Genomic DNA, 24,710 nt, shown 5'->3' with positions numbered 1-24,710 from the left:
CCCTACATCTGACCCCAACACTGCCCAGCCTGGAGCTCCCTCCCCGAGTCAGCGTTCCCTTTTCCACCTCCTCCTGCATCCAGATTTCCTCCCAGAGCTTGCACCTCTCACTCCTTCCCACACTCAAATCCCTCATTCCCACCCTGGAGCCTACACATCCTGTCTCAACCCAGCGAGGGTACAGCTAGACTGCAGGAGTTTTTCAGGATTCCAGAGATATCCCAGAAAAATTCTTCTGCCTCCAGGGATGCATTTGTTCTTCCACTTCTTTTAGTGGAAGAGCAAACATGATCTTTCAGTCACCCCTATATTCCTCTTTCCACGAGGAATAAGAGGGCTTCCAAAAGAAGGGGTTTTTTCTGACATTTGGTGCAGTCTAGACAGGCCAAATGTTGGAAAATCTTCTTCCTACAGATAAATTGGAAAAAAAGCAGCAGTATAAGGGTAGGGGATACCAAGTGATGGAGAGGAGGAGAATAGAGAGGGCGCGGCTTCAAGGAAGGGGCGGGGCAGTAGATCTTGGCTTGTTCTGTCATTTTAAAAGTGATCTTTGGTGTAAAAAGGTTGGAGACCACTGCTCTAGCCTTTAGGCTGTGCTTCCCTGAACTCTAGGGCTGTGTTATAAACCGTGGCCATTGGACTGCAACACCTGGACGAGGCATGCTTATGACAGTTGGGCACCTTGATGTGCACAGTTGAAACACTTAGGGTAGTTCGGCCTCCGTGCCCGCGGCTACATGCGGCATGGAGTAGGTAGTTCGAATTAAGCGTGGAATGAGGAGTACCGGTAGTTCGAATTAGCCTAATTCGAACTACCTTCTCTGTGCCGCGTGTAGCCGCGGGCACGGAGGCCGAACTACCGGGGCTTTAAAAATGGCAGCGCCCGGCAAGATGCAAACGAAGCCCAGGATATTTAAATCCCGGGCTTCATTTGCAGCTTCGGTTGCCTACATTAACCACCCTAGTTCGAACTAGGGTGGTAGTTGTAGCCAGACAGCCCCCCCATCTCAAACAATCTTGCTTGCCCTCTGAGATGTCTGTATACAGAGCAGAGAAGGAACAATAAGAAAATCAGCATAGCCATTAAGCTTTGATCTGCTTTGATGCAAGATCAGGATATGCGAGTGTGCCCGGCTGGCACCCATGTTGATACGAACACACAGTCCCTGGGAGAGGAATCCCCCACTGAGAAAAGAATGCGCAGTACTTCCAATTTAGTTATCTCTCTTACAAGTGTAAATTAAGTTCACAACTCCCTTGTAAGAACTGGTCTCACAAAAGACAGACCAGCCCCATTTGGCATGACAGATAAGAAAGAGAAATACGTGACCCCATGAGTATAAAAGATGGGCCCAGCACACACTCACTTTGTGTCATTCTACCCTCTACCTGCTGGTCGGGTTAGGTGTTTGACCTCCCGAGGTTCTATGGGGACGCCCACCTTGTATTTTCGTCTTTCCTAGGAATTGAGGGACCGGCCCTTGCCTGACATGCTGGAGTCGAGAGGCACAGAAGGGGGTAAAAATTGTACCTGGATGTGGTCCTCTGTCTTAAGTGTACACATAGAAAGAGTAAGCTGTTACTTGGTACCATTATTTCTATTTTTCTATCTTTATCTTCTTTGTAACCATTTTTAAGATCTATATTTTGCTAGTAGTTAAGAAATAGAACAATAGCCATTGCAACCATATGATTTATAAGCTTCCTCAAATAAACCTGTAACTGTTTAAGTTTTAACCTGACTCCTTCAGTTGCTGTAACAGAACCAGGCACAATTTAAAAGAACTTCAGCCGGTCTTAAGGGACAGATATAGGGAGCCCTGACCGTCGGCTGACAGTAGTGTAGACATACCCTTACACTCTAGCAACTTTTGTATATTTACAAATACAGTTTATTTTATTTACCGCAGTCACAAACATCCCAATTTTATAAGATAGGTAGGAAATGTTCATCTATATTTCCATACCATATACTCTCACCATTCCTTCTAGAACAACTTCAGGTGTTAGAATTATCTATCTTATCACTTTCAACTTCTCCATCATTACCAGTGGCCATCATTCTGGCACCTCCCAAGAACTACATCTTCACTGACTGCCCATAGGCGGCAATGCTACTTTTATAATATGTTGCACTGCTGTTACATTTGATGCATATTTAGTAGGGGATATTTTTCTTTTTATTTGTATTTCTTTATCTTACTGATGGCGAAGTGTTTTTTTAATAGATTAGCATACCATTGATCTTAACTTATTATATACATAATTTTCTTACTATGGGCCTTTTGTGGTTCTCTGTCACATTTGTTATTTTATTCTACCCAGTTATTCGATCTGTTATTAACTAGTTACTTTGTTTGTTTTTTAAAGTAAAGATGTACCTTTTAAGTTTGAGGGTATTTTTGGAAGTCCCTTCACTATTGATGATTGCTTTATCATTCTAGGTGAAAGATGCCAAATATATGCACGTCCTCTTTTGCTATCTGGGTGAAAGGTCCCAGACAAAAATACTAACTTTGCCTTATCTCACCATAAAGGATGTGCCCTGTAAGTCCCTTGTGTTACAGCCAAACTGCCAATATAAACCTACCGTAATGTATTATAATAAACATCTAATCAAAACCATAAGGAAATAAAATGTATATATAGGCAAGCAAGCAGATTAGCCTTATAGGCTACAATATGTACCATTCCCAGCCATCTACTAGCATTTCAAGCATTGAACCCCTGAGCATAGCAGCAAACATTAGTACCTTTCAGTTTGATTGCTGCCTCAAGGCTTCCCTCACCCTTATGGCCCTGCATATTGTGCCCCTCTAACATCCCTGGTTTCTGGCTCTTCAAATGCAGCTCCCAGGCACTGAGCCTCAATGGTCCTGCCATAAGTGAAGGTTTCACCTTCCCTTCACAAATATTATGGAGCTTTATGATGGGGTGGACCAAAACCTGAGGCCAGAGGAAAGCCATAGAGAAGTTCTCCTGGTAAGTTAGAGTGGCTGTGGAAGAATCACTCAATCAGGGGCTAGCAAGGCCTACAAAAAGAGCTTCAAGGATAGCTGCAGTTCAGTTCCCCTGCAGACTGGAAGAAAAGAAAACAGAAGCTAGTTGGCTGAGGGAGCAGCAGTACTAAGGAGAGCTCCCAATGGAGAGCTGTTGAGAGACTGAGGGACTCGAAGGTAAAGCCCTGAGCTAAAAGCGAAGGAGTTGTCTACAGGAGGGATAGCCCTGGTTCAGAGCGAGGCAACAAACTGAGGGACTGATATTAAACTGAGAGATAGTCTACAGAGGGTACCAGGATGGGCCTCGTTTAGAGGTGTACCCTGGAAGGGGTTTGTGATTGCACAGAGTGTGACTTGGCCAGAAGGCTGAGTAGCTGCAGGGCTTTTAAGACTGACAGAGTGTAGGAACCCACACTCAGCCAAATTGGAGTGCTTGTGGGAGGTGAGTATGCACCCTGTTACAAGCATACATCACATGTCATGTACAGCTTCCACAACCATAGGAATGTTGTCATCAGCTAGGTCCAGCCTATATTGGTAGTTCCAGTGGGTGTTTAAATGATCAAAAACACACACCCCACAGTCATTCTGCATCTTCTTGGGCTGTTATTGAATTGTTCCTAGTTGCTGTCAAGGTTCTCCTTGTATGGCTTCATAAAGGATAGGCAGTGTCTCTGAGGATCACAATGGGCATTTTGAAATCCCCAATGGTGATCTGTTTTGGAAAGAAAGTCCCAACTTGCAGCTTCCAGAACAGGCCAGTGTTCTCAATAATGTCTGTGTCCTGCAGCTTTACAGACCAGTCTGCTTTGATGTTCATGAAATGCTTATTATGATCCACAAGTATCTGGAGAACCATAGGGCAATACTCCTTCCTATTGATGTACTCAGAGGCTAGGTGGTCTGGTGGCAGAATTGGATTATGTGCGTCATCTATCACCCCACCATGAATAGGGAAGCCCATGAAATTGTGCAAAGCCATCCACAATTTCATGCATGTTGCCCAGAGTCGGTCTTTCTCAGTAGGATGCGATTAATGGCCTTGCACATGTCACGAGTCCAATGGTTGACTTTTCCACTCCGAACTGGTTAGCCACTAATTAATACCAGTCTGAAAGTAGCCAGCTTTCACGGTGAAATCACCACATGCTTCTCCAGTGACAGGATAGCTCTCATTCTCATGTCCTTGTACCACAAGCCTGGGGCAAGCTTCATGAAATCTTTGAAAGTGCTGCAACCACTGCTCATCATCCCACATGTGCATGATGATATCCCACCACTCAGTGCTTGTTTCCCAAGCTCAAAAACGCCATCTCACTATGGTCAGCTCCCCCCTGAATGCCACACGATATCACGTCTGAGATAATGCACATGGTCAGATCCATTTTAGACACCTTTTGTCTTTTCTGTATAACACTCTGCTGACACTTGTGATGTTTTAGTGAGAGGAAACAGTGTATTGGTTAGAAGTGCAGGATCCATTCCTGCAGACCAGTCAGACAAAGCCCGCAGTAAACAAACAGTTGAAAGATGGCACCAAATGTGGACAGAAGCACAGGGATTGCTGGGATAGGAAGAAATGTATTCTGAAGAATTGGGACAGGACCCAGGATGCCCCACAACCCCCTCCACCTTCCCACGACACTTAGCAGCAAAAAAGAGAGATGCACTGTGGGATAGCTGCCTGAAGGGCACCACACCAAATGCTGCTGCAAGTACCACAAGTGTGAACACTCTTATGTAAGCAGTTGACAGTGTGAATACACAACAGCAGTTTCCCTTTGGCACTCTCTGACTGGTGATGTAACTTTACTGTGTCAAACCTTGACATGACCTAGTATCTCTTGTGTCGTGAACTTGGGTGTGGACTTTGTAATTTTGTCAAAACTTGATACTCAGGACTGACAAGGGTGGAACCACAGACTGTAAAATGGAATATGGAATTCTTTTTTTGCTCAAATAGTTATTGACAAAGGAACAAAATATTTTCTGTGGGACAGAGGCCGAACCCGTTCTTTTTTGATAAGACAGAATTACAGCAATGTATTTGTTATGTAGTCAGCTTGAAGTTCAGAAATTTGTCTAAACTTTACCCTACTTACAAAAGAGTGAAGAGTCTGTTCTTGGAGGGAGACATTGTCTGACTCCCTCCGTAGCTGGAGAGAAACTGCCCAGGACAAAGGAGGGAGAAACCAAACATTCCTTTGTCCTAGTATGAAATTTGTACCTACATTGCTATTGCCTGAATCTACCTGACTTAGATAAGGTTAACCCCTTAGTTCCCAGGCTGCTGGCAAACCCTCATGATCATGACACTCCCATACCACACTCATATATTTTTGTTTGCTTGTACTTTGATTGTTGTCCATTGAAGCTTGAGAGAACACAAGGGTGCAGAGTCCATCTCAACGGGAGCTGGCTGGCACAAAGGTGGAGACTGTAAGCATGAACTCTCCTTTCAGGCATCCCAGCTACTTGAATTACCTAGAAGCCCCAATCATGGAGCAGCACACCACTGTGTTCAGAGTTGTATAAATGCAGAATAAAAATGTGGTTCCTGCTCCAATGATCTTACAATTGAAGTATGAGACTAAAGACAACAGCTGGATGCAGGCTGAGAGGTAGAGCACAAGGAAACAATGAGACAAAGAATGGTCGAGCATACATCTTTGAACATAAATTGACTCCATTTAACTCATGCTTTACTTTTGTTTGGGGGCTCTGAGTGAACACAGGCAGTTGGGAATAATGGTCCCATCGGAACATGATCCAAACAACATTTAAGTCAGTAAGGGAGGTTTGGATCAAGATTGTAATTACCTGTTTCTGAAGGCATCCCATAAAATTGGAATGAGAGTACTTACATTTGATAAGTAATATGCCCATTGGACCTCTATCTACAAGTGCATGTCTTGAGGCAGCATTATAGAATCAGTTTATTTTAGTTTATAATCACCTATAAAAACTAACTGCTGTTTTAGACCCCAATCTGAAAACACTTATACACATGCTTAAATTCACACGTGACATTTCCATTGTCTTCAAGTTAAGCTTGTGCTTGAGTATTTGCAGGCTTAGTGCTGTAAGCCTGGATCTACAAAGGGATTTTGATGATGTGATCTTGAGTATCCCAGTGCTCAATTTGTAGGTGCCTAGAAAATCACTGAAATTCCAGTGAGATCCATAAATCCTGCATTAGGCAGCCAGGTACACTGTACAATAAATGGAATTCACTAAAATGTGATGCACAAAGATGAGAATGTTAGGTACAGAGCTGCCTGAATTAGCCAATGGGGGATGCCAATGCCTATGTCCTCTTTCTGTCTTGGAGATAGTTGCTTTTCTGCAGCCTAGACATAGGCACCTGTCTCTGCTTAGTGAATCATAAACAAGGACCCGCTGCCAGGAGCCAAGTTGCTTGGCGCTCTTTGGAGGAATGAGTTGGATGCCTGCCTGACTCCATAGAAAATGGCCGGAGGAGGAGTATAGGTGCTGCTCTCTTATATAATGATAATTCTACTATGGAGAGCTATTTAGTACACATTGGGGCTATGTCTAGACTGCATCCCTTTTCCGTAAAAGGGATGCAAATTAGACACATCGCAATTGCAAATGAAGCAGGTATTTAAATCCCTCCCGCTTCATTTGCATAAAAATGGCTTATGCAAATGGATCTTAAAATAAGGAATAGGGGATCTTTCGGGAAAGGCTTTATTTTCCGAAAGATCCGCGTCTAGACTGGCGCTTTTTTCCGGCAAAACTCCAAGCCGGGAAAAAGTGGCAGCCATTTTTATGCAAATGAAGCGGGGGAGATTTAAATCCCCGCTTCATTTGCAATTGCAATGTGTCTAATTTGCATCCCTTTTATGGAAAAGGGATGCAGTCTAGACACAGTCATTGAGTAGAGAATGACTCTCTAGTTCAATAGCTAGAACACCCAGCTGGGAGACTCAGTGTCCAGTCTCCTTGCTTCAATGACCATTTGTTTATCCACAGCGAAAGAGCTCCAATAGGAGAGACGGAGGGAGTCCCACACCAGAATATCCCATAGCTCAGTGATTCAACTGCTCTCTCAAGAGGAGAGAGTCCCTGATGCAAATCCCACAGCCAAGGTGAGTGCTCTACCTACTGGTCTAAAAGTTATAAAGTGGGTTGGATCACCAACTCCTCCCATGGTGAGGCTCAGATTTTTGAAAAGGACTGAGTCTGTTACATTGCCTCTGAGTTCTTGGGCCCTTCATGCTGCTTAGGTAGTTGAATACCTATCTTCCCCCTAGGTTGTGAATTGCTCTAGGACAGGGATGAGGAACTTACAGCCCGCGGGCATGATTTAGCTCATGGCTTTCCTTCATACAGCCCTTGGATCTTGGGGCCCCTCCTGCCCCACACAGGGGGGCAAGCTGGTGCTAGTGCTCCAGCCATGTAGGAGACACTGTATCTGGAGTGCTAGTGCCAGCTCTCGATTGGAGGGAAGGGAACCCTGAGCCTTGTGGGCCTGATCAAGGGAAGCTGCCGGCTGGATCTGGCCTGCAGGCCCTTCCTTGGCAGGGAGGAGGAAGAGGCAGCCAATGGGAGTTGCTGGGGATAGTGCCTGCAGTTAGTACTTCCCTGCAGAGTTCAGAGGCTTGTGGAGACACCTGTGCTCCCCTAGTAGGCACCCCAGGTAGGTACTTCAATCTTCTGCCCCATCCTGTGCCTCCCCGGGAGCTGTGCCAGATAGGTGCCCACATTGATTGCCCCTGCCTACCTTTCCTCTCCTGCCCAGACCCCCCCCCTCCCAGCTCCTTCATCTTGCTCCCTTACAGACCCCACATCTCGAGCCCACTCCTGCACCCTCCTTCCTGCACAGACCCCACTCACCATCCCAGCCTGCTCTTGCACCCCAACTGCCCAGACCCCACACCCCTACCCCATTTGTGCACCCTCCTGCTCAGACTCCACACTCATCCCTCTTGTACATTCCCTCCCACTCAGACTCTGCCCCCAGCCCAGACCCTACCCCAGCCCACTCCTGCACCCCACCTCCTTCCTAGTCCCTGCACCCCCACAGTGTTCCTGCACCTCTGCCTTGCAGACCCCATCCCTCCCGGCTCGTGCACCCTCCTGCCCAGACTTCACTCCCCACCCTGTCCCTGCACTCTCCCTCCTGCCCAGAGCCTGCATCACCAGCCCACTCCTAAGCAGAACACTCCCACACCTCCAAACTCTTCACTTTTGGCTTCAACGTAAAACTTTGGGGGACCGCACAAAATCTACTAGTCCAAGGCCCTGGAAGAGTTAATCCAGTGCTGTGAGTAATCCCAGAGCCTTTGTGCCCCCTTTACCTGTGGAGCAGGAGGGCAGTGAGGTGAGTGTCTTTTTCCCCTGCTTCTTAGTTGGGGGGGCCACATCTAAGAGGGTCTTCTTTTTTCCTTCTCACTTGGGGGGCCAGATCAGGTTTGGGAGGGGTTGTTTTTGTTTTTTTGGAAATGATTTATATGTGGCTCAGTGCTCCTTGACCAGGGCCGCTGATGCAGGGCAGGCAGAGGGCAGCTTCTCCATTGTCTGGTGACACAAAAGGGCTTGGAATTCCTTGCTGGCACTGCTGGTACTGCAGCAGCCAGGACCCCAGGCCCTTTACATTGCTGCTAGAGCACTGTGCAGTGCACTCTGGGCAGCATGGAGAGCTGCCAGGGAGAGGTGTACTGCTCTCTGGACTGACTGCCTCTGGCCCCACCCCTTCTTCCTGAGGCACTGCCCCTTCTGGGGGGGCATGGAACAGAGGCCCCCCTGCCTTGCTTAGGGGCTTGGCAAGGCTGTCGGCCTCAGTGCCCCCAACCCTGTCCTGAGGCAGAAAGTTAGGCACCAAGGAAACTTTTACCTTCAAAACCTTGATGCTACATGGTACAGTAGGAGTTGTCTGGATTGCAGTTCAGTCAGAACAGGAATTTAGGCACAGGATTGGTCCTTGACCAAGTAGCACCCCAGTCAAGGAGCATCTTCCATTTGTTAAACTCTTCAATACCATGCAGCACCCTGAGCTTGGCCAGTTGCCTGGGGCACCTGCTTCTAAATCTGTCTTTGAATAGGTGCCTTTGGGGATCTAGGCCTTAGTGCTTTAGAAGAAGAGGCTGATCACTCTGCAGGTTATTTTGTGAACTTTTTCCATCCAGTTGTGTCACTGCCTCATTCTTGTCTTACGATACGCCTGCCGTTCCTGGGTTTCCCTGAAGTAGACGCTGCCAAATATCTGACCTTCTTTAGTGTTCTTATGATGTGGGTGAATGTCATTCAAGCACTTGAGAGAAAGCTTGTATACAGAAGGGGGTTAAATAGACTAAACTGAGTTAATACAGTTTGAAATAGTTGTGTGTACACGGAACAATTCATTATGGTGCACTGACTCGGGAATCTTTTTAAGTCAACTAACTTTGTCATGAAGTAAGAAGATCCGGTCTATTGTTTATATGCATGCAAGCCTGATGCAAACTACTTTGGCACTCTAATGGCTATCCCACAATGCTTTGCAAGCAATTGTTACTGGTCTGTGTTGACCTGTGTGTCCTCTCCTGCTTTTGGGTAAGTTCTCTCACATTTATAAAGTAGGTGCTTAACCAGATTTTGCTCATATGCTCCTGGACTGCACACAGTATCTGCCATAATAGTCCCAAGCTTTTCAGCATGCCTTGAGTAGCCCTTTGGGGCTGCAATTAGACTAGGGGTGGCCAACCCATTTAACAGAGAGACCCAAAACCGTGGTAGGAAAAAAGCAAAGAGCCACATCAGAATTGACAAGCAAGAAAAGCCCCCCAGAGCAGAATTGTCAAGCAAAAACAAAAAATTAATTTAAAAAAAAACGGGGGCTGCCCCTTTGACGGCCGCCATCTTGGGCACCATTTTTAAAACCCCGCAGCTCCGACCTGGTAAGCACAGGGAAGCTGGGGGCTGGCGGGAGCTGGCGGGAGCTGTTGGGGGGGAGCGCACAGGAGCAGCTTCGCAAGCCACACCCTTGGAGGGCAAGAGCCGCATGCGGCTCACGAGCCATGGGTTGGCCATGACTAGATTAGACCTTGGAGCTGATCACCATCAAACACTGATGTAGTAAGCTTTTGTGGCCATCCGTGTTCCCTGTAAGCTGTGCACTTGGGCAGTCACCCAGAGAGATTCAAATGCCGTCTAGCCAAGTAGCAAAGTGCCCAGTCAGCAGCATATGTTTCTACAGGTGGTACACCTCTGCATATGCCTTGATACATAAAACAAAATTTATTCTACTCATAGATGGAAAAAGTTAGAGGGAACATTGGTGGCCAGCCACTAGAATAAATTCCATTTTATGGACATTGGTACTGATGGACAGATGTCCAGAAGGGGCCATGTCTAAGACATTAAATTCTTCTTTCAAAGTACAAACAGGGCTGTATCATCGCCCCAACCATGTTCATGGTCTTCATTGCTGTCATATTTTACCTAAGTGTTGGGAAGCTCCCAGCTGGCGTTGAAATCATCTACAGAATGGGTGGAAAGCTGTTGAAGCTTAGCAGGCTGAAAATGAAGAGTAATATTTCCACCACATCTGTCGTGGAACTTCAGTATGCTGATGACCAGGGCTCACCAGCTGCACTGTCTGGCTCTTCCAGGTTACAATCTACTTGCCATGCAGTTTTTGCCCATTCTGAGAAACATTTTCAACCTATCTTGAATGTGTTTGCTGATGCTTATGCATATCTTGGTCTTGCCCTCAATATCAAGACTACCAAAGTGCTCCAGGAGCCCTCTCCAAATGAGGCCTCATCTATTAAAATCAGCAAAGAGGCAGTAGAGAATGTTGATCATTTTCTGTACCTTGGAAGTTATTTTCATCCAAGGTAGACAACATGTAAAAATTCAACATTGTCTGAGCTGTGCAAGTGTAGCCTTTGCTTGTTTACAGCACAGGGTTTTTGTAGATCACAACATTCAAAGAGACACAAAGCTTCTTGTGTATCATGCCATCATTCTCCCAACACCATCGAATGGGTCTGAAACCTGGTCAGCTTACTGTCATCACTTGAAAGTCCTTGAGAGGTATCATCAATGCTGCCTCCCGCAAGATCTTGAAGACCAAATGGGAGGACAGGCGCACTAACATCAGTGTTCTGGAAGAGGCAAAGACCACCAGTATTAAGGCAATGATGTTCTTCACTAGACTGGTCATGTTGTTTGGATGCCAGACCATCATCTCGCAAGACAGGTCCTGTTTTCTCAGCTGAAAGAAGGATACCGTAATGTGGGAAGACAATGGACACTTTATAAGGGCTTACCAAAGGACAGCGTAAAGAAGTGCAACATTGACATTGATATTTGGGAGACACTCACCTAGGATCACTCAAAATGGAGAGAAATCCTATGTGATGGCTCCTTGCATTTTGAATTCGCCTGCTGACAAGCTGAGGAGGAGAAGAGGCGCAGGAGGAAGGGGAGACTGGCTTCTAGTCATGATCAACAGCCTCCTGCTGTACCTGGAAACACCTGTCCTCATTGTAATAGAACTTATAGTTCAAGGATAGGTCTTATCTGCCACCTGAGGGTCCCCAATGCCCATGGAAGATGATCATACTCAGCAATGAGTGATTGCCCATCATCATTATTGACAGGCAGATGTCCGGAAGGGGCTATGTCCAGGATACTACATGGTTCTGGATAATGAGCAAACAGCTCAGAAGCACCTACATTAAAACAAAGGACAAAATGTAACCTGCCATTTTTTGAGGAGTTGGACAGGGTTTTCCATCGCTGTGGCATTTAATTTAAAAAGGGGGAACTATGCAAAAATGAGGAGGAGGGATCCAGTAGATATAGTGTCCTTAGATTTCCAGAAAGCCTTTGACAAGGTCCCTCACCAAAGTCTCTTATGCAAATTAAGTTGTCATGGGGTAAGAGGGAAGATCCTTTCATGGACTGAGAACTGGTTAAAAGACAAGAAACTAAGGGTAGGAATACATGGTAAATGTTCAGAATGGAGAGGGGTAACTAGTGGTGTTCCCCAAGGGTCAGTCCTAGGACCAACCCTATTCAACTTATTCATAAATGATCTGGAAAAAGGGGTAAACAATGAGGTGGCAAAGTTTAAAGATGATACTAAACTGATCAAGGTAGTTAAGACCAAAGCAGACTGTGAAGAACTTCAAAAGATCTCACCGAACTAAGTGATTGGGTAACAAATGGCAAATGAAATTTAATGTGGATAAATGTAAAGTAATTCACATTGGAAAAAATAACCCCAACTATAGATATAATATGATGGGGGCTAATTTAGCTAAAACTAATCAGGAAAGATCTTGGCGTCATTGTGGATAGTTCTCTGAAGATGTCCACACAGTGTGCAGCGGCAGTCAAAAAAGCAAACAGGATGTTAGGAATCATTAAAAAAGGGATAGAGAATAAGATGGAGAATATCTTACCACCCTTATATAAATTCATGGTACGCCCACATCTTGAATACTGTGTAAAGATGTCGTCTCCTCATCTCAAAAAAGATATACTGGCATTAGAAAAGGTTCAGAGAAGGGCAAATAAAATGATTAGGGGTTTGGAATGGGTCTCATATGAGGAGAGATTAAAGAGACTGGGACTTTTCAGCTTGGAAAAGAGGAGACTAAGGGGGGATATGATAGAGGTATATAAAATCATGAGTGGTGTGCAGAAAGTGAATAAGGAAAAGTATTTACTTGTTCCCATAATATAAGAACTAGGGGCCACCAAATGAAACTAATGGGTAGCAGGTTTAAAACAAATAAAAGGAAGAAATTCTTCACACAGCGCATAGTCAATCTGTGGAACTCCTTGCCTGAGGAGGTTGTGAAGGTTAGGACTATAACAGGGTTTAAAAGAGAACTAGATAAATTCATGGAGGTTAAGTCCATAAATGGTTATTAGCCAGTATGGTTAAGGAATGGTGTCCTTAGCTTCTGTTTGTCAGAGGGTGAAGATGGATGGCAGGAGAGAGATTGTTTGATCATTACCTGTTCAATTCACTCCCTCTGGGACACCTGGCATTGGACACTTTCGGCCAACAGGGTACTGGGCTGGATGGACCTTTGGTCTGACCCTGTATGGCCATTCTTGTGTAACTATCTAGTCCCTATATAGGCTTGTGGAGCCTTCTGGCTTCTCTTTCTCTCCTCCTCCCCCAGTCCCTGTCTAGGGATGACCAGAACGACTCATTGGAGAAGGAACATGAGGAGGACGCTGAAGAGATGTTCCTGTAAAGCCAGAATCTCTGTGGGTCTCAGGACTCTGATGCCAGCTAGGCAGAAGTCAAGCCTGATTCCTGCTTTGCAGCTGCCAATGCTGATTCCCAATCAGCAACCCAGACCAGGACTGAGGAGACGGTTCCTATGATGGGAACCTCAGCATGTAAGTCTTTTTACACATTTAAAAGAATTGTGTATTTAAGTTTTAATGCATTGTTATTGTACTCTACTACTATGCATCATGTCTGCAGCCATGGTAGGCAGATGAAAGCTAGAAGTCATCCCAGGTCTCTCCTTCCTCCCCCTCAAGTAGCCCCATACTGTCTCTTTGGCCTCCTGGTATGCCTTTCCAAAATGGCAGCTACTCTGACTCGGCATTCAGCCTCCTTCTCATGCCAAAGTCCTGATTACTGGCTGCATTCAGGCCCAAGACACATGCCCAAATATCCCTTTCCCTTTCCCTTCCCCTCAGCTATCCTGCCCAGAGAACCTAGTCCACTACTTTCCTTCCCCAACTCCCATTCACCACTTCAAAATGGCAGTCACAGCCTTTACTCCATCCCTCTTCCATGGCAGATTTAAATGAGGAAACCATTCTTTTGTGTGAAATACAATAGTTTGAGACAGCAATTCCAGGAAATTAGTTTGGTTCATGTTCTCACCTCATAAGGTAGACACATGGGCATTGCATGTCTGTAAAGCTACGGAAAGTTAAGTTCCCCTGTAAATGCCCTATAACACATATCCTTGTAGGCTGGTAACAGTGAATGCATTAAGTCATCATTGCAGGACCGTTTTTCACCTGCACTTTCAGTGTGTCTGCAGGGGAGATTAAAGCAAAAGTTGAAGGCTGGGAAATTGATCAAATATAGCTGCACAATCTTCTCTGGTGGTATAACTTGCTCTTCCACTCCTCAACACTTCTAGGGGGGCATTTTGGTGAATAACTCCATAGTGTGTTTTGCTAATCTGCCCTTTTTCATTTTAAAAAAGGCCATTCTCTGCCGCCTTGGCACTGATCTCAGCTTAACCTCATCCCAAGTCAGGAGAGCCTCAAGGGGATTACTATACAGCTTGCCCCAACAGTCACCTCACTAATCTCTCCAACACCACATAAACACCCCCCAAGCAGAGCACATTGCAAAGCCAGAGCCCACAAAGGGCTCACAGCCCAAGCCTGAACATCTACACTGCTATTTTCAGTCCTGTAATGTGAGCCCCACAAACCAGAGGCAGCTGATCTGGTCTCTGGACTCGATGCCACAAGGTGGTTGTTGTGGTTTTTTTGGGGGGAAGGGGGAGGAGAGGGATTGGAGCAAATGCAGTTGTATCCCAGAGCTTGGTTGTAGGCAATGGATCATGTAATATGTTCTGGATGAAAGCTGGAAGCATGTAAATAAGTAGAGCAGTCAGTAGGTTTCTGGTATAGAGTGGTCTGTGTGACAATCAATTATTTGTACTGTAGAGTCCAGGAAGTGGATCTCCTTTGTAGACTGGTCCATGCTGAGACTGATGGCGGCACAGAAATTGTTGTAATCCCAGTGGAATTCTTCAAGGGCCTCCTTCCCGTGGATCCAAATGATGAAGATGTTGTCAGTGTGGTGCAAATAGAAGAAGGGCACTTGAGGACAGGAGCTAAGGAAGAGTTGTTCTAAATCAGCCATAAAAATGTTGGCCTTACAGTACACTATGTGAGTATTCATGGCAGTGCCTCTGACTTAAAGGTGTGAATAATCCCCAGATCTGAAATGGCTGTGGGTGAGAACAAAGGCACACAGTTCAGTAACCATTTGTGCCATGACATCATTGGAAAGATAGTTCCTCATGACTTGTAGCTATCCTTGTGTGGACTATTGGTGTAGAGAGCTTCTACATCCGTATTGGCTAGGATGTTTTTCTGGGGAAGATCACCAATGGATTGTAGTTTTTTCAGAAAGTTGGTTGAATTTCAAAGATAGTGGAGCATGTAGGGCCTGAGGAAGGAATCAATATAACCAGACGGTCCTGGAGTAACAGTGCCAATGCCTGATATGATGGGCCATCCAGGATTTACAGGTTTATGGCTCTTGGGTAGCAGATAGAATACCCCTGAGCTAAGGGTGGGTCTGTGAGAATTTGTTCCTATGCTTCTTCAGGTAGTTTCCTGAGTAAACTGTGTAGTTTCTTTTAGTACTCCTCAGTGGGATCCAAGGATAGTGGCCTGTAGATGTGAGTGTTGGAGAGCTGTCTAGCAGTAAGAATAGTAATAGTAAGAGGTAGTTCCAGCTCAAAGAGTTTTCAGTCTAGAGACAAGACAGATCAATTGTAGGAGATGCAAAGGCAGCACAGAGGAGTGAAGTGACTACTTAAGGTCACACAGCAGGATAGTGAAAGAGCTAAGAACATGTCACATTTCTATTACCTCTGGGATCTGGAGCTGATAAAAAAGGATTCTTTGTACTAAATTTTAAAATGTGATGTGAAGTAGAATGCTTATTTTTTTAAAATCAGTCCAATCATGTTGAATTTCCTTTCCAAAGAGTCCTATCAGTTTTTTTCTTTCAATCTGTTTACATGAACTAATTATGGATATCATTAACCAAAAGTAACAAGAATTTTAAACCCCACAGCAATCATGTTTGCATGATGACGGCTAATTAAGTATCAAATAAGGGCAATTATCTAAACCAGAGCAGTAAAAATTGCCTTTCTACATTCTGTGAATCAGATATTCTCTGTTAAAATATTTTTTCCTAAAAATTTCTTCATAACTTTGAATATTTGTATGAGTAATTTACTCTTTCAAAGGGTAAAACAATTCGGAACACACTCCAATTCATGACTTGTTGACATTTATCTCTCAATTCATGTATATTTTCCAACTTAGATTTTTAGTTTACTAGGCGCTATACCAGCAAGAGAAAATGTTTGTCCCTACTCTATTTACAAAGGAAATTAGAATTTAAATATAAATCACCTTTTCTTGAAAAACCTTTTTTACAACGTTAATCAAAATAAAGCAAAAGAGTTCAGTATTGTCACCGAAACTTTTGGATAGTTTATGCAAGTTGTATATCTGGCAGCTAAATCATTGTTAATCAGTACTGTGATATCTGCAAACTTTCAAAGATTCATTACAAAAGAGAACATTAATATATCTCTGAAATGTTGCTGGATTAAAGTCCTTTAAGCCACATTAGGTTGAGAAAATACCACCTCAGAAACCTTTGGGGACTTTTGTTTTGGTGGGATGTGGGGCTTTCAAGAGCTTTATCTATAATCAATGAGTGTTGCATTGCCTCCTTCTCCATATGCCAACTCCTAATGGAAAGTCAACTGAAAGGCATTTTGGGAAGTTAACTAAATTTGGATCAGACTTCAATACACAGAAAGCTTTCTCGTAGAGTAGTAGGATGGTAAATGTTGCAGAACACATTGAATATATGGCGAGTAAGCATCTCCCTCTAATTTATAAACCACCCCTAATAGTCTCACAGCCAGATAAATGCGTCTGGGTCTTGTGACATCCAGGAGTTGTAGAATTAGGACTAGGATTTAGTGCCCCGGAGTTGAGTTTTCCTTGCTTGAGGTAGTGTGACCGATCCTACCAAGCTACACTACCCCCAGGCTTGCTAGGAATCGAAGCTTCCATACGTTGGGTCCCCTGTCTTCGTAGTCGTCTACAGTGATGGTTCCTCCCTTGGCCTCTTTGGCATATTTCCTGGGCACTGACTCCTCATTTGCTACTACTGCTTGGAAATGGGGTTTCTCAGTCCACCTGAGGACTACCACTCATCCTTCAAGATACCCTAGTTCAACACACCCCTCTCTCAGAGCTCAGCCCCTGGTTACATTATAACTGTTTTGGGGGCACACAATACTTGTGAAGCAATCACAATATAATACTTTTATGTTCTTTTAGACTTAATCACACACAGGAGAGTACAAATCATGCCCCTGCTTCAGTTTCCTCATCATTCCAAAGTATTCTCTAGGCTGAGGTGTGGGTCCCTTTCATTGTCCAGAGTCATTGAGGCAATCTGAGCTCAGGAAAGTGAATAGACATTCCCGTTCTCATGATGCTGTTAAGTGCTTGGTGACTTCTCCTCCTTGTAGCCCCAGTTTCTATGAGTTTGCTTTTTCCTTCTCCATGTGTCCTCTTCCTATCTGACCCTATTGCTCTCAGTTTTTTTTATTTAACCCCTATCTGGTATCTTTTGTTTTCATATTGGTACGTTTCCAGTATTTCCACCTTCCCTCTTCCTTCTCAAGAGGAATCAGATAAACCGGTTTTTCTAATGGTACAGCTGCTTTTCAAAAAATAACCTTTGTGAGGTCTAAGTATAGGGGCACTGGCAGACTTGCTGGGCACCTGGACAAGGTGAAGGGGTCTGCCTCCTCACTCCCAGAAGATGCTGGCCCCTCCTCTCCGCAAGCAGCGAGTTAAAGGGCCCAGGACTCCAGCTGCTGTTGCTCCTGAGGTAGCTCTTTGTCAGTGGGCCTGTCTAAGTATGATTATTAGTCTTAAGTATTCCCCTTTGTATCTGCTTGTACATGTTACAGACCATGTCAGCAATGATGGAGTCACATACATATAGGCACTTGTAATACCGCAGTGTTTCATAATACAGCTTCACAATATAAATTAGAATTCATAAGCTGTACAGAGAGAGCCTCATTCATCACAAGTAATAAACCTGATTTAAAGTGCAAGATCTCTGCCTCTCTCTCAATTTCTTCCCCTCTTCTCTCTCATTATTTTTGTTTGAAAAAAATGCAGTGCCATATAGCAAGAATGTGCGCAATTATTAATGATTTGGAATATGACAGATCCCTGATTCAGAATTGATTTGAACGTAACACAGATACTTTTTCTCAAATACTGTCCCTCAAAAAAATTCATAATGCAGCAAATAGATTTAAGTACTTAATACAATATATTTAAAAATTGAAACTCTTTAAAATACAACAATTAAATATAAACAAAATTAATATTTGTAATTATTAAAATATACTGAAACCCTTCTCCGAAATTCCTTCTATACCCAAACTCGCAGGCTACGTCTACACTGGCATGATTTTCCGGAAATGTTTTTAACAGAAAAGTTTTCCGTTAAAAGCATTTTCGGAAAAGCGCGTTTAGATTGGCATGGACGCTTTTCCGCAAATCACTTTTTGCGGAAAAGCGTCTGTGGCCAATCTAGACGCGCTTTTCCGCAAAAAAGCCCCAATCGCCATTTTCACGATCTGGCCTTTTTTGCGGAAAACAGTACTGTGCTGTTTACACTGGCCCTCTTGCGCAAATGATTTGCGCAAGAGGGCTTTTGCCCGAACGGGAGCAGCACAGTATTTCCGCAAGAACACTGACGATCTTACATGAGATCGTCAGTGTTCTTGCGGAAATTCAAGTGGCCAGTGTAGACAGCTGGCAAGTTTTTCCGCAAAAGCATATGATTTTGCGGAAAAACTTGCCAGTCTAGACACAGCCTTAGTGAAAACAATGTGAGTATTTGGTGCACAGAGAATGCAGGATCTACATTTTGAAATATGGCTACTGACTTGATACAAAAAGGATAGAGCTATTTATGAGAAATGTAATGAACAGAAGTCATCATCATTGATGGTTCCTTGATTCAAAGATAATTTCTACCATGGATTTACATATGGACCCTGAGATGATTCATTGGAATTAAAACCATCAGGCGAGTCCAACCTGTCCTAATCAATATAAACCCCGCCGGCATAAATTAACAAGAATTCCATATTATGCAAAGGCAAACAAGCAATGTGCTGTTATGATAGTGGGCCTATAAAGTTATCCTAATAATGAGCTTACATGTGAAAATCAATGAAGGCTTCAGGTGTGACAATAACCTGTACCAATAAATGTTAATGGGAAAAGGTGCAGAAAAGAGACAGAGAATGTGTTAATTTAAACAAAAAGGCCTGCTAACATAACTCAAGGACAGCATTAAAATTATGCTTGATGAAGAAGAAAAGTGTCAGAAGGGTAGCCGTGTTAGTTTGAGTCTGCATAAACAATGAGAAGTCCTGTGGCACCTAATAGACTAACAGATTTATTAGAACATAAGTTTTTGTGGGCAAAGACCCACCTCATCAGATGCAACAGGAAAAGTGTGGGACTGCTCATCAATGGGCTAAACTGATAAGTCAAAAATTTGGCCTAATTGGTGGCCTAAAATTATGACGTGATGGGCTGTTCCACCTATCACTCCATTTTGCGGCCCTTAAAAGATGACCTCTTGGGGGGAAACAGCCTGCAAACTGGCAACAAACACTGACTAAGACATGGAAAAGCAGGAAAAGAGTGAGTTTTGCTGTCACGGCTGCCACTTCTACTGTATGGAGCTTTGAGATCCATTGTTACATTGTTGGGTCTTCATCATCATAATCCTGAGAGATTTCAGGACTAGACTGAGCCAAAAAGAGTAGTCCAGATGACATCACCATATTCAGCCAAATCCCAACCATAACCTTGGGCATGAGATTTTATAACCTGGATTCACAGTATGTCTTTTTCCTTTCCCACCTTGTTTCTTCTCTTTCCTATTCCTCTCCTCTTACTTCTGTCTAATACAACTCTGCTTAGCTGGCTAAGAGGGTATATTCTGAAACATTGCTGGAAACCTGTGACCAGAAAAAGTGTGTTACAGGATCAGTCACAGAGATCCCCTTGAGACTGAAATTGATGTACTAAATACCACCAAGTCTGGCCATCTGCCCTCTGGATCACCCCACTGTACTGTCTAGCTGAGCCAAACCCTCAGCAATGGCACAGAGTTAGGATCATAGCCCACAGAAGAACAACACAGACACAAATATCAACTTAGCTCTGGGAAGGCTCAGTCAAAGGGACTTGACACAGCACTCAGGTGCACAGACTCAATGGGATCAGAACCACAGAAAAATGTATTTGACTTTATACAAAGTTTTATACAAAGCAAGCTCATAAATTGTTTGCCCCCTTTACCAATAAAAGAGAGAGATGCACTGCTGTTTCTCCCACCCTATTATAGTTATTTATACTGGGTTTATTAATAAACAGAAGTGATGTTACTAAATATAAAATGTATTATTTAAATGGTTCCAAGTAATAACAAAGTGAATTACTAAGCAAAATAAAACACCACATACCTGCTAAGCCTAATACACTAAGAAACTTGTAACATGCATTTTTTCATCCTAACAGTAGTTCTAATGATCTTTTCTCCCAGCCTAGAAATCTGCCACCTTTGGCCTGATCCTTCCCCTTGTTCAGATTTAGATGTTTTCAGCAGTCATTTTGGGAGAGAGCTGGGATGGTCTGGCATCTGGCACAAGCCCTATTGTTTGGTCTCCTGATTTTATATCCCTTTTGCCAAAGGCAGAAATCCTTTGTGTTCAGTTCAAACTTTTCATACTTCCAGTGAGAGAGTACAGCATCCAAAATTGATTACAGCATCAGGTGACCTGGCCACATGTCTTGGCAGGACCAACCCATAGTCCCAGCTTACAGGAAAAACAAGACTATTCACAAATCATTGACCCAAATACTGGGCCATTAAGTTATTTGAATACTACTAATGGCCCTCACTGAGCATGTCTAGATTAGTAAACAGATTTATACTTCATATTTATAACTTCAAATACAGGAATGATACGTGCACACAAATAGAATATACATGCTCCATTGATAACTTTTCTAATGATAAGTTTCAAGTTGTATTTTGCATAAAGCATCTTCCAGTTATGCATATTCATAAGCATATTTCCATAAAGATTATGGGGTGCAGTGTCACAGGCAGCTAAAAGCAATTCCCTAAATAGACTGATGTTGGTACAGTAGAACCTCAGGGTCATGAACACCAGAGTTACAAACTGAATGGTCAACCACACACATTTTAGGGAACCAGAAGTACGCAATCAGCATCAGATACTAGAGACCAACCCCCACCCTCCAAAAAGCAAAGTAAATACAGTACAATATGGTGTTAAATATAAACTAAGGAGAAATTAGAAACAAAAATCAATTTGACAAGTTAAGGAAACTGTTTCTGTGCTTGTTTAATTTAAATGTAGTTCGTAAAAAGCAGTATTTTTCTTTTGCATAGTAAAGTTTCAAAGCTGTACTAAGTCTCTGTTCAGTTTTAAATTTTGGAAAGAATAATAACATTTTGTTCAGAATTATGAAAATTTCAGAGTTATGATCAACCCCATTCCCAAGGTGTTCATAAATTTTTGAGATCCTACTATACAAGGACATGTCTACACTACATTGAAGATTGATGCTGCCACTGACAATCTTCCAGGGTTCAATTTAGTGGGTGTATTATAGACCCACTAGACCAAACTCAAAGGGTGCACCCATCAGTGCCAGTACTCCTGCTCCTCATGTGCTCCCATCACCTTTCTGTTGTGTGGACAGTGCAGAAATGTGATGTAAGATATGTTGACTCCAGCTGCATAATTTACATAGCTGGAGTTGTGTATCTTACTTCAACCTTCCCACGTAGTGTAGACCAGGCCCAAGTTTCATGTCTCTCAGTGGTTAATAAGAACATGAGCCATGCCTGTGTTCTTTTCAGCAGTGAGTTACAAGTGAGAATCAATGCCAGAGAAAGAAGCTGCATTTTCTATTTTTGAAATCGTTTTTTCTCTCCTATCTTGAGTTTCTTTTTTGCCTTCTAAGAAATGTGATCAAAACTTTAACAGCTTCAACACATTTCAACTAATTTTTTTCTCTTTTCCCTCCCAGAAAGACAGATATTATTGTCTTTAAAACCGTCTAAGACTGTCAAACAGGGAATTTCTTTCTAAAGATTCTCTATCGCTAAAAGGGAAAGGAATGAGGTATATTGTTAAAAGAAAGAAAGAAAGAAAGAAAGAAAGAAAGAAAGAAAGAAAGAAAGAAAGAAAGAAAGAAAGAAAGAAAGAAAGAAAGAAAGAAAGAAAGAAAGAAAGAAAAGCCTTACTTAAAACTTTATTTCAAATGCTTTAACTAATTTTGCATCTTTTTCTGTATCTTTTTAATAAAGGGTTAACAGAATGTTTAATGGTGTATTTGCCATAATACAAAGCAGGGTGAGGTCTCTGTATGTGAAATCCTGATCTTTGAATAACATTATTAATATCATACAGTAACAGTTATGTTAACAACTTAGACTTTCTGGGCTCCATTTATTCAATTTAAATGAAAACAGATGTGTGGTATAGCTTTTCTGAACCAGTGAGCCTTAGACACATGTTTTAAGGAAACTGCTGCTAACTCCTTTTCCCTTGGACAGCCTGAAAATAAAGAATGCAGAGACACTCTCAAAGTAGCTAGATATAATTACTTCATTCAGCTTATGAACACTATAATGGAAACTCCAGCCATTATTAAAAACTAAAATTAAACAAAGTTGGTTGTACGCTGGCAATCCATGATTTGCCTTGGTTTCACTGGATTTCCCAAAACTTTTCATCGTTTCCCCAGTACTGAGTATAAAAAGTCTCAATCTGTTGTATATTTTTCTGTGGGAACACTCTTGACTTGTTTCATACTTGAAGATGAGATTTCTGGGGAGCAAATCTTCCTAGATTATTCTGGGAGTATTTTAAGGTCTGGTATAGCAAATCACTTAAGCATGTATTTTTCTGTAAGAACAAGCTGAATTAAGGTTTTAGTAAGTTCCAGATAGATTATTGTTATGCTAGAAGTAGCTTTATCTAATATTTAATCTTAATAAATAGATATATGAATTTGTGTCTTTGCATGCAATACTCTTAAATGTGGTTAATTTCCTTTTTTCTCTGCTCCTTGTTTCCCCGGCCAGCCTTTCCTTCTGCTTTTTGGTTCCTTCGAATCTCTGTTCCTAGCTCCTACAGTTCTTCTTTTCCTTAATCTTTTCCTCCTTTTCTTTACTGATGTCTGCTCTCCCGGCTTCCAGGGCATTGGGACAGGGATTGGATAGTGTGATGTCAATAGTTAGCCTGGCTCCTGTTAAATTACTCAGTGTTCTGAGTTAATCTGTCAACCACTGTTAAAATATCTATGAGCTGAAATTATTCAGTTAAATATTAGTACTTGTTTTTTAACTTCTGTGATTATGGGACAGACTTATAAAAAGAATGGACAAGCCCTCGGATGTAGCATGGAAATAGAGACGAATGCAACACATTTATTATTCTATGTTTTCTTTTTTCTTTCTGGAAATTTTGCAAAGAGAAAACCATTGATCCGTATTAGCTTTCTGATTATACAAACGTTTACAATGTTATTTGTTCAGCTATTCTTTTGACACTAAACCCTACAATTAATTACAATAGGATGCATGGAGGCCAATGTTTCCTCAGATGAAAATAAGTGCAGAATACTGAAATACCCAGATTTGAAACTCTCCAAGTGATCGCTTTCTCTTTTAAAATTGTTCTTGTTGATTCAATTATCTTTCCATTGCAAGAAATGACCATGAAACGACCTTTGTGGTTTTGTGCCTAAATGAGCCAATTCAAAGTACAAATTGCTAAGTTTTTCTTAAGAGTTTACACTTAACATTTGAGGCTCTCAAGATACTTTGAAGAGTGTCCTTGAAATACTTAATATCCTCATCTTGTGCATTTTTGCTAGATGTCAAAACTATTTGGAAATTTAATCATTCATAACCATCATTTATGGGTGCTTTTCCTGGAGATGAATGCATTTTTTTTGCCTGTGACATTCAAAATCTATTTCTACCCTGTTTAAATGACCACAATATATGTGCTGAAAAAACTATACAGGAAAAGAAAACACTGTAAGAAAAAAGTATCCTAGATTTGACAGCTGATATGTCTTCATGGTTTAATCTGCTCAGCAGCTCAATACACAATCATGAAGCTAGTTCAGTTGCTGATACAAGTAAGAGACATTGAAAGCAGTGTGAATTTTGACAGAGGATCAACACTAAATTTAGGGTAGATATTTCCGCAGTCCTATCTCATAGTAATTGGCTGTTCTTACACTCCAACTTTCATCTGTGGATTTATGGTGGCTTGCATTAAAAAACCATGATATGCAGGAAGATGAAAGTTTGTCTGCAATGGATGAAAGGCCCAGTATTATACAGAAAGGTAATATAAAGAAGGCAGATACAAGCTCAGAACCTCAGCAGTTGTAAAAGCATAACTCTAGTTCAGTCCGCAGAACTATAATTTAGTCTGCTTTCTGGCAGTCATGAGTTGGACAGCAAAACAGCAATACAGTCATTTAATTTACCATTACAAAATACATACAGAAAGTTAGACCTAGAACAATTTACTAGTGAAGTAAAGAGCTGTCTATCAAGAAATCTTTCAGTATCTAACTCTTTGACTAAAATGTTATTTCCTTTTAGTTAGCCAAAAGGCAAAACATCTAGTTAAAACTGGTCTGACACGTAGATGCAATTTCTGAAAGGTGAAGAATGTGAAAGCATGTTTTCAAAAAGTAAAAGAAATAGAAATGATCCAGGGAGACAATCCAATTGCAGTACTGTTGTTGTTTCACTTTGGTATAAATAAA

General features: G+C 42.5%; 1 protein-coding gene across 1 annotated transcript in view; it reads left to right on the top strand.

The window, feature by feature from the left end:
• The window catches only part of LOC102447253 (lysine--tRNA ligase-like), a 103,342-nt gene that overhangs the window by 18,891 nt on the left and 59,741 nt on the right, over window positions 1-24,710 (top strand). The window contains exons 2-4 of the mRNA XM_075921054.2: window positions 6,996-7,111; window positions 13,151-13,373; window positions 14,676-14,901. The gene's annotated coding sequence lies outside the window, so the exon portion shown is untranslated. The remainder of the gene's footprint in view (window positions 1-6,995; window positions 7,112-13,150; window positions 13,374-14,675; window positions 14,902-24,710) is intronic.

This window comes from Pelodiscus sinensis, chromosome 2, assembly GCF_052426305.1.
Source record: "Pelodiscus sinensis isolate ZL-2025 chromosome 2, ASM5242630v1, whole genome shotgun sequence".
NCBI lineage: Eukaryota > Metazoa > Chordata > Testudines > Trionychidae > Pelodiscus > Pelodiscus sinensis.
The sequence above is the reverse complement of the archived record's forward strand: the minus strand, read 5'-3'. Positions and strand labels throughout refer to the sequence as shown.